The following is a 9,364-nucleotide window of genomic DNA, read 5'->3' as shown; positions in this document are numbered from 1 at the left end:
ATTTAGTGTTGAGCTTAATATAGAATGTATATTTGTTGATTTCCTGTGATACATTATTAACATATATGTTATGAGATGTTATTTTTAAACCAGAAAATATTTGATAAAAATTAAAGTGCATCAATAAAATACTTGAAGTTAAAAAAAAAAAAACAAACAGGGCCCTTTCTGTTGGCACAGTGTGTTAAGGCACTGCACTAAGAAGCTTAAGCCACTTCCGCATGAGTTCGATCCCTGTCTTCCCCGGAAGAGATCCACATGGCGTGGCAGACCTCTCCTGACCCGCTGCTCCCCTCAGCAGTGTACTTCATCTTTCTGCCTGTTCTGCTCCCCACTCTGTCCCTGGTGAATCCTCTCACCCTCTGCATCTCTGGCCGGTACCCCAGTTCTGTATGAATAAATAAATAAATCTTAAAAAAAAAAAAAACAACAGCTAAATGTTCAATGATTCACACAAGAAAAAATGTTTAGTATTAGGGTGTCAGTATTAGTGTTAATCAGACATGAGCTTTAAATGATTTATATTTTTCAGTAACCACAAAAATAATTATAATATTTAAAAATAATTATTATAATAATAACAGAAATTATTCCTTTTTGATAATAAGCTCTTGCTCTTGAAACATATTTAGGTACTATATTACCAATATCTTTTTCCCACATTACTTACAAGATGATGAATTAAAATGTATTATCTCAATTCTGCTATTTAAAATAATCACTAATGAGGTACATAGTAGAAAAGATATAAGAATGTGGCAAGAATCACAAATGCTTACATTATTCTTTGAAAATAATGTATTTTTTCTTTTTTAGTGTTTGTGAACTTGGTCTTTTCTAAATGGAAGTTATAGAGACTGTCTTAGTCTCTCTCTCTTTTTTTTTTCAGAGAAAAAATGTGGATGTAAGAATTAGTAAGTCTATAATTTTATAAACTTACAAGATAGATAAAAATAATCTTATCAACTACTCATTTTCCAAGTTGGGAAGAACTATGTCATTCAAATAAGAAAGTGGTAATAGTTTCAGGGGTATTATCAATGCATATGCACACTGACAATTATTTTCTTTTTTATTATATTGAATCAATTACTATAAGTATATAACATTGCTAATGGTTCATCAAGTAGTAAGAGATGAATCCTGGGAACCACTGGATGAGCATTATTCAGATGTACTCTTATATAACTACAAAAACAGAGATTTTAAGAAAGGAAAGAGGGATGTGGAAATTTTATCTGAAGGAGGAAGACTTTGAGCAAGAACTTGAATTTAAGTATAAATTTTCCTAGAGGCTATGGACAATTGTCTTTTAATAATCAAACAAAAATTAATGGAAATGAATCAATCATTGAAACTATACAAAACTTAAGAGGCTAGGTTAGAATATGGATGCTTTAAAACAGAAATCTATGAGTTTAGTGCTAACGCTAGCTATATGAACTGGACTAATCACAAAACATTTATATTGTTTTCTACTTCATAAGTTAAGTAGAGATGATACTATCCTAACTTACATTACTGGTAGTATATATAAAAGAACAAAACTAACAGATTTAGAGATCTAAATTGACTTTATTAAAGAATTTTGGAATCCTACAACATCTCACCTAGATCCTGTAAGGGATTATAAAAAATGGAGGGTATTTATAGATAAAGAGGGTAGTAGGATAAAATAATTAGCAAAAGAAAAGATTATTTCAAATAAATTTGAAATTCCCTGAGGATAAGTGGGGCTTCTTATCATGCAAATTACCTTACTCTTGCTTATTAGGAAATTCAGGAATGATTGGTATAGGATCATACTTGGGGGAAGTGGAAACCACAATGATATAAGGTATTAAGTTTGGGTGGGCATGACGAACTCCATTTGGGCTTGTTTAGACCAACAGGGAGGCCCAATGTGTTGCATTTGTTTAACAGTTTTACTGTACAAGGTATGGGTTATATGTTGATCAAATGTTACTCTGGGTGAGTATGTGAGGGTGCTTTTGGAGAAGATTAACATTTAAATTGTTAGACCTATTGAAAGTGATTGCTCTGCCTAATGTGGGCGGACCGAATACACTCAGTTGAAAACCTGAGTAGAGAAAAAAGTCTGACCCTTTTGCAAATAAGAAGGAATTCCTCTCTGCTTAAAGCCCTTACAATTGGATCATCCCTTTTCTAACTTCTGACTTATGATTGAACTAGACCTATAGTAGATTTATTGGTATATTGTGAAATATACATTAAATATTAGCTGAAATTTACCTAAAATGACACTGGTGGGGAGGATTGTGATAACCATACCAATTTACATATTCAGGTGCTTATGTAAATGAAGCTGGAAGACCAGAAAGTACCTATATGCAAGGATCACAAACTACACAACCCATAATACCTTACATTCTCACACGTTTACTTTTAAGAACTGTGAGAGTGGACTTTCAGAAGTTATATGGTCAGTGGGCACAGGAAGGAAGAGATAAGGGCATGCAGCTATCACCTTAAATGCAGTTTCTGTCCTTCCTTTTATTGTTTCATTTCTGAATAAATCTTGCCTGTCCTCCAAGTTGATCGTCTTTTTGAGGTAAGTAGCCATCTGTCTTCATATAATTACATGTTTGTGCCAGTTTTTTTTTTTTTAACAACACCACTTTAGTTTATTGGAAAAAAAATGTTGTCAGACATATTGACAATTTCTCTCCATAATATTCCTATACATTTTTATGTAACTCATACTTCATGATAAGAAAAGAACTATTTATATTTAGTCTCCCCTATCATACTTTGTGTACTTTAAGATTACACTGAGTTTTCATTTTGTATCTGTTTAACACAAAAAAAGTGCATAGAATTAAAGGGTGTTAATTAGAGAGGGATCTTCATTTGTCAACATTTCATAGCTTTAAGGACAGAGATAGAAAAAAGTAAATATTTCAAGAAAAGTTTTTTGGAACATGTTTAGGCTGCCTTCAGAGAAAATGTTTGGGTACTTTGAGTAAAAATATAGAATGATTGTTTATGAGAGACTTAAATTCATCTATATTATATGGTGACATACATGTTGTACAATCAGGTAAATGCCATTATTTCTAGTGATGTATTATTTTCTGCAAGTTTGGTTTTTATGATTGACTTTTGATGCCAGGAATTGTGTGGAACCTGGCTATTGTAGTTTCAGTGGTCAGTTCCATTAAAAAGATATGAATGTAGAAGGTGTGTGAATTGGTAGCTCTTCAGTAAGCTACAAAGTTCAAACAGTAGTGGCAGTCGTCAGGATTTTAGGGAGGCGAAAATATTTGAATCAGATTTACTGCTGCTGCATAGTATAATGGACAAATAGTATCTCAACAGAAAATAATGAGCAAAAATTAAAATCTTTCAATAATCATCTCATATAATTATTCTTTTGGTCTTTGTTCTAATGGGCTGTAGGACTTTGCTTCTAATACAGTCACATTTTGCTGTTGGAAAAAATGTCTTCAGCTACATATCTGAGTTTTATTCCTTGTTCTTTGTGTGCTTTAATCTTTAAATTGAATGATTTGATCTTTAATTTAAAAAGCCATTATTGACCCAGGTGATATATGTTTAGAAATATTATTTGGTTACTATATGTTGATGAGGAATCTTTATTTTTGTAGTAAGTACTTCATGGGTGACAGTAGATAAACAACTTTAAAGCAAAACATTATCTGGATTTCTTATTCAAAGAATTGATTTTCATTCAGATTCTATTGAAAGTCTTACTCTGGGAATAAGACTGCAGCTGTGTCTTATAAAACAAACACTGTCACACTTTAAGAAATCAATCCTACAGAGAAAGAAAAACATACAACAGAAACATTATTTGATGCAAAGCTGAGTTTTACTATTGTGTTTCAGGTCAGTGGTTTTCTACAGTACATGAGCAAATTCATCACTTCTTATCGTCCAGTTCAATCACAGACAGATGTGGCATATTGATATATACTGAGAAAGAAACAAATTTTTTTGTAAAGCCAGTTTGTTCAAAGCACATGGGGAAATCATTCTAAAAATATTTTATTTGTTGTCAGATTTATCAATACAATTAAATTCTCTGAAAAGTTCTCATAAATGCTTTTGATTTCTTTCATTTGTCACATTTAAAGGATACACAAAATCTATTATCTGTTTCCCTGTCTCTCAGAAATCTCTTAATTTTTATTTACTAGGAAATTCTTTATAGGAGCACAAAATTTAGAATAGCAAAGAAGAAAGAAAATAGATTATTTGAGATTGTAGATATTAAATACCAATATTCTGAAGCTGATAATAACTAATTAATAAAAGTAGAAATTGTATATATATATATATATATATATATATATAAAAGAATATTTTTAAAGATCTGAATTGATAGGATATTTCTCTAAGGAAATCAAAGAAACTTTTTTTAGTTTAGGAAAGATTAGAAGTAAAAATATTCAAAAATATCTGCTTTCCAAATCTAATTTTCTCTGCTTATAAAGAATTAACAATTTAATTTACTATTTTGAAATATGGAAAAGTTAGATAGGTAAAAGTCCTTAGGACTTGACAAGCACTGTGCCAAATTTTAAGATAGTAATAACTATAATTATAAGCACATAATAAAATATTAGCCCTCATAATTGCATAGTATTTAATCATTTGTAATTATTTTGACTTTTATTATCTCAAAATTTCACCCACACTAATCCGGTATTGTAGGAAGTATGATAGAAATACTTATTTTTACTTAATAAAAGGGATTTTGATGTTGTTTCTACTCTAGTCCGATGATTAGAGTTCTCACAAAGTTCTCAGTACACAGCCCTAATACTGTTTATAAAAAGTAATAATATGCATTTGCATTCTGGCAAACTCCCTGACTCTCTGCACTCATTTCTAACACTAAAACAATTGAAATAAAACACATTTAAAAAATAATATAATAGTCGGCCCTCCCTGGTGGCACAGCGGGTTAAAGCACTGCACTAAGAAGCTTAAGCCACTTCCGCATGAGTTCGATCCCCGCATGCCCCGGAGGAGATCCACATGGCCTGGCAGACCTCTCCTGCTGGCCTGCTGCTCCCCTCAGCTGTGTACTTCGTCGATCTGCCTGTTCTGCTCCCCACTCTGTTTCTGGTGAATCCTCTCACCCTCCACATCTCTGACCTGTACCCCAGTTCTGTATGAATAAATAAATAAATCTTAAAAAAAAATAATATAATAGTTTATTTTTACATCATTTTGTGCCTTTTCCCATCTCATTTGTAATCTCCATGGGCTTCCCATCACCATGTCATCCATGTGCTGTCACCATAGTCCAGTGCTCTCCCCCTCCCCAAGTTTTTGATCCCATTCCCCACTCCACCCCATAAAATGTCTCTTGTATATAGTTGTTCATTATTATTTTCCCCTGGTCCCTTATACTCCTTCTATGAGTGAAACCATTTGGTATTTTTCTTTTTCTTTCTGGCTTATTTCACAAAGCATGATCCCTTTTAGCTCCATCCATGTTGCTGCAAAAGACATGACTTTATTTTTTTTTGATTGCTGAGTAATATTACATTGTGTATATGTACCCTATATTTTAAATCCAGTCATCTTCTTTTGGGCATTTTCCATTGTGTATATGTACCCCATCTTTTAAATTCAGTTATCTTCTTTTGGGCATTTAGGTTGATTCCATGTCTTTCCTATTGTAAATAAAGCAGCAGTAAACATGGGGGTGCAGGTATCTTTTTGAATCAGTGTCTTTGTGTCTTTTGGATAGAAACCTAGGAGTGGGATTGCTGGGTCATATGGAAGCTCCATTTTTAGCCATTTAAGGAACCTCCGAACAGTTTTCCATAGTGGTTGTACTAGTTTGCATTCCCACCAGCAGTGCAGGAGAGTTGCTTTTTTTCTCCACATCCTCGCCAACATTTGTTGTTGCTAATTGTTTGAAGATGTGCCATTCTCACTGGTATGAGGTGATATCTCATTGTGGTTTTAATTTGCATCTCCCTTATTACAAGTAATGTTGAACATTTTTTCAAATGCTTGCTGGCCATCGGCATTTCCTCTTTGGAGAAGTGTCTTTTTAGCTCTCCTGCTCATTTTTTGATGGGGTTGTTTACTTTTTGTTGTTGAGTTTCATTAGTTCTTTGTGAATCTTTGTGATCAATCCTTTATCTATAGTTTTGTGTGAGAAAATTTTTCTCAATCAGTGGGATGTCTGTTTTTCTAATGTCTATTTTGTTGTACAGAAGCTCTTTAACTTGATGTAGTCCCATCTGTTTATCCTTTCCTTCACTATTGTTGTATTGGATGCTGTATCTTCAAAGATGTTACTGAGGTGTGCATTGAAACACATTTTTTTTTCTTGTATTCTGCTCTGAGTGTTTCTAATACTTAACACATATGATAGTTGTTAAGATAATTCTCAATAATTCAACTGTCTCCATCCAGTAACAAGACTATATTAAAATTCCCTACATGTGAGAGTTAGATGTGGTCACAGAACATTTTTCTTGAGACCAAATGAACAGAAATGACATATATAATATTCAGACAGAAACATCAAGAAACACTACATGCTTATTTTTATACCTCTTGTCTTTGACATGGTGAATAGCAATGATAGAGATGGTAGCATATTTCTGTAGACTGAAAGTTACCTGACAGTAGCATATCAGCTATCTCATGTATATGAAACATGCAATAAAACTAGCTTCATTGAGCTCCTTTATTGAGTTCTTATCTATATGTACCAGATTTTTATTGGGTTGTAAATATATTTAATTATTACCATATTTTGTTATTTACATTTAACAAGTATCTATATATGTTCATAATTTGTCCTCATAGTTTTTGACAAGTTCATACTAGTTTATATTATTGATATAGTCTAAGTTATTGATACTTGCTGCTGATAGTTTAGGTTAGTCAGGTAAAAGAAAGTCAATACAAGAGTCTACTTTGAAATTTTATGTTATAAAATGTACTGTTAAAACAATCAATATTTTTGCAACAAGCTTATGAATAGAATGTGGCTTTAGTGGTAAAAGACAATGACCTGTTTTCTACCTTATAAATCAATATGTAGAACATCCTAATTTATTAGTGGTTTTATCCTTACCTCCCAGGAAGTTTCATGGCAACCATTGTGATATAAGTGCTTCCAGGGAATAACAAATAATTTGAATGTTATCTGAAGTAAATGCAATTAGGAAATTTTCAGTTAGAGCTGCAACATAATCATCCACACTAAAGCTAAAAATTTTTTAAATGTATTTCTTGAATTTACTCTATTTATACTAGTCCTCTGTCTGGAAAATAAAAAAGAATGATTACATTTGCAAATTCTTAAAGTAATAATATACAATAGTGTTGCTTGCAATGAGAACTAAAGACAGCCAAAACCAAGTTTATCACATGTCCATCAAGTTACCTCACTACCTTAATGGTGAAATATAGACTTAGCATTAAACTTAAAGCAATCCTAAACTAATTGACTTCAATGTCTTTCCATTTCCACAATTATTAATCAAGAACAGAAATCTCCACAAATTCCCTTTTACAACAGTTACTCTAGGCTTGCCAGTATATTCCTGGTCATCTACCTACTTATTGATAGGCCTCTGTTTTTGAAGCTTTTGTTGGTTTTATGACATGACCAAAGACTGCAGGAAAATAAAAAGCTCTGCTAAGTGTTAGTTCTCTCCAGATTATTGAGCTGATATTTTTTGTTTAAGCATAAAAGTGTTATTTTTAAGTTCTCTACTCATAAAATAGGGAAGGAATGATTTTCATACTTACAACTTGCATATGCATGTACATAGTGCCAATTTAAATAAAGTTAGTGAAAATATGTTGATTTTACTCTTTTTGTTCTATGAAAACAGAATCAGATTTTATTCATTAGTTTTTCATTGTTAAAAGCTATAACTTTCACAGATTAATGTATAATGTATGTACCCACTTAGCATGAGTCTATATTGTTTCAATAATCTTAGTCACATTTACAGAGAAGATTTTTGAGGTGAAGGAGTTAAATGTCTTTTTTTTCTTTTTGCTTGCTTTCTAAATGGATTCAAATATGTTATTTTAATAGATTTTTTTAGTAAAAGCCTTTTATTCCTTGAATTTGTCATGCTACTGCTACTACAGCTCAGTTTCTTTTTTAATATGTTTCAGATATAACTTTTGTTTTGTACATTTACTAAATCTATACAAATACCTTAGTGAACTAAGTACATTTGATTTCATCTTAAAGTTGGGTTTTCTTTATTAATTAAAGCTATATGGAGATTTTGATTGCATTACAATTATTTTATCCACTAACTGCCTCTAAGTATATGCCCATATTTTATTTGGTAAACTAATTAAATGATGAAATTCTGCTGGAGTGGGTGATAGAGACCTAACCCCACTTTGGGATCCTAAAAGATCCCCAAGTTACATTTGTAAGTAAAAGAGAACTCTAGGATGCTTTTAAATCAATCTAGACAAGACTGGATGACTTGCTTTCAAATCCCTCAACAGTACATATGATAAAATTTGTTCAGGCAGATATCTGTTCAATTTTTTTTTTCTCTTAGACACCCCAACAGGCATATTATCAGGTCTGGGGACATATCACTCTTTAGAATGCTGACTCTGAATTTTTGAAAGTTCATGAATCACTTGTTTGGTTGCAGTGGTTCATAAAATTCAAAATATGACCTAATGTTAAACCCACAATGTAGATGGGTTACTTAATATATTTATGGCCCATTTTATCTGTATATTAAGTTCTGGAACAATACTTAAACAAAATTGATAAGAAAGTCCCAAAATATTAGCAATAAAGAAATATCTTTTACTGAGCTTTTCTCTTCTCTTTTATTTTACTGCATATTTTGTCATCTTTTCAGTAGGTCCTGAAAGTAATTCTCCAGCTGATTACTCTTATTGCCTGAGTACTTATTTTATGATATAATTCCCCATTGTAAATGACACATATCTCCATTTGGGAATACTTTTATTTGGCAGTTAACGGACCGTTACATTTGGCACATGTTACTAGCTTAGCAGTGTATTAGGCATTAGTATCCCTTTGTTTTCATTCTGCTTCTCAGTATTCTATAGCTCTTGTTCAGTGGTGTCTGTTTCCGCCTTTCAAGTTTCTTGTCCTGACCAGCAAAAAACAGGGAAAGGAGAATGGGAATTGGCTGATGACTAATATAGTACTTGCTGTGACTTCTTCAAGGTTGGTGACAGACAATAGTGTTTTTCAAGGGTTGAATTTTTCATGGTACATTTGTTTTAAGTACCAAATGTGCAATACTAATTCTTTCTTCTATGCCTTTTTAGATTTCTATGACCCTACTGATGAGTTATGAAAAACCTTGAAAGTAATCACTAAAAT

This window comes from Condylura cristata, unplaced genomic scaffold (assembly GCF_000260355.1).
Source record: "Condylura cristata isolate star-nosed mole 26May11 unplaced genomic scaffold, ConCri1.0 scaffold00012, whole genome shotgun sequence".
Taxonomy (NCBI): domain Eukaryota; kingdom Metazoa; phylum Chordata; class Mammalia; order Eulipotyphla; family Talpidae; genus Condylura; species Condylura cristata.
This window is presented reverse-complemented; position numbering follows the sequence as displayed.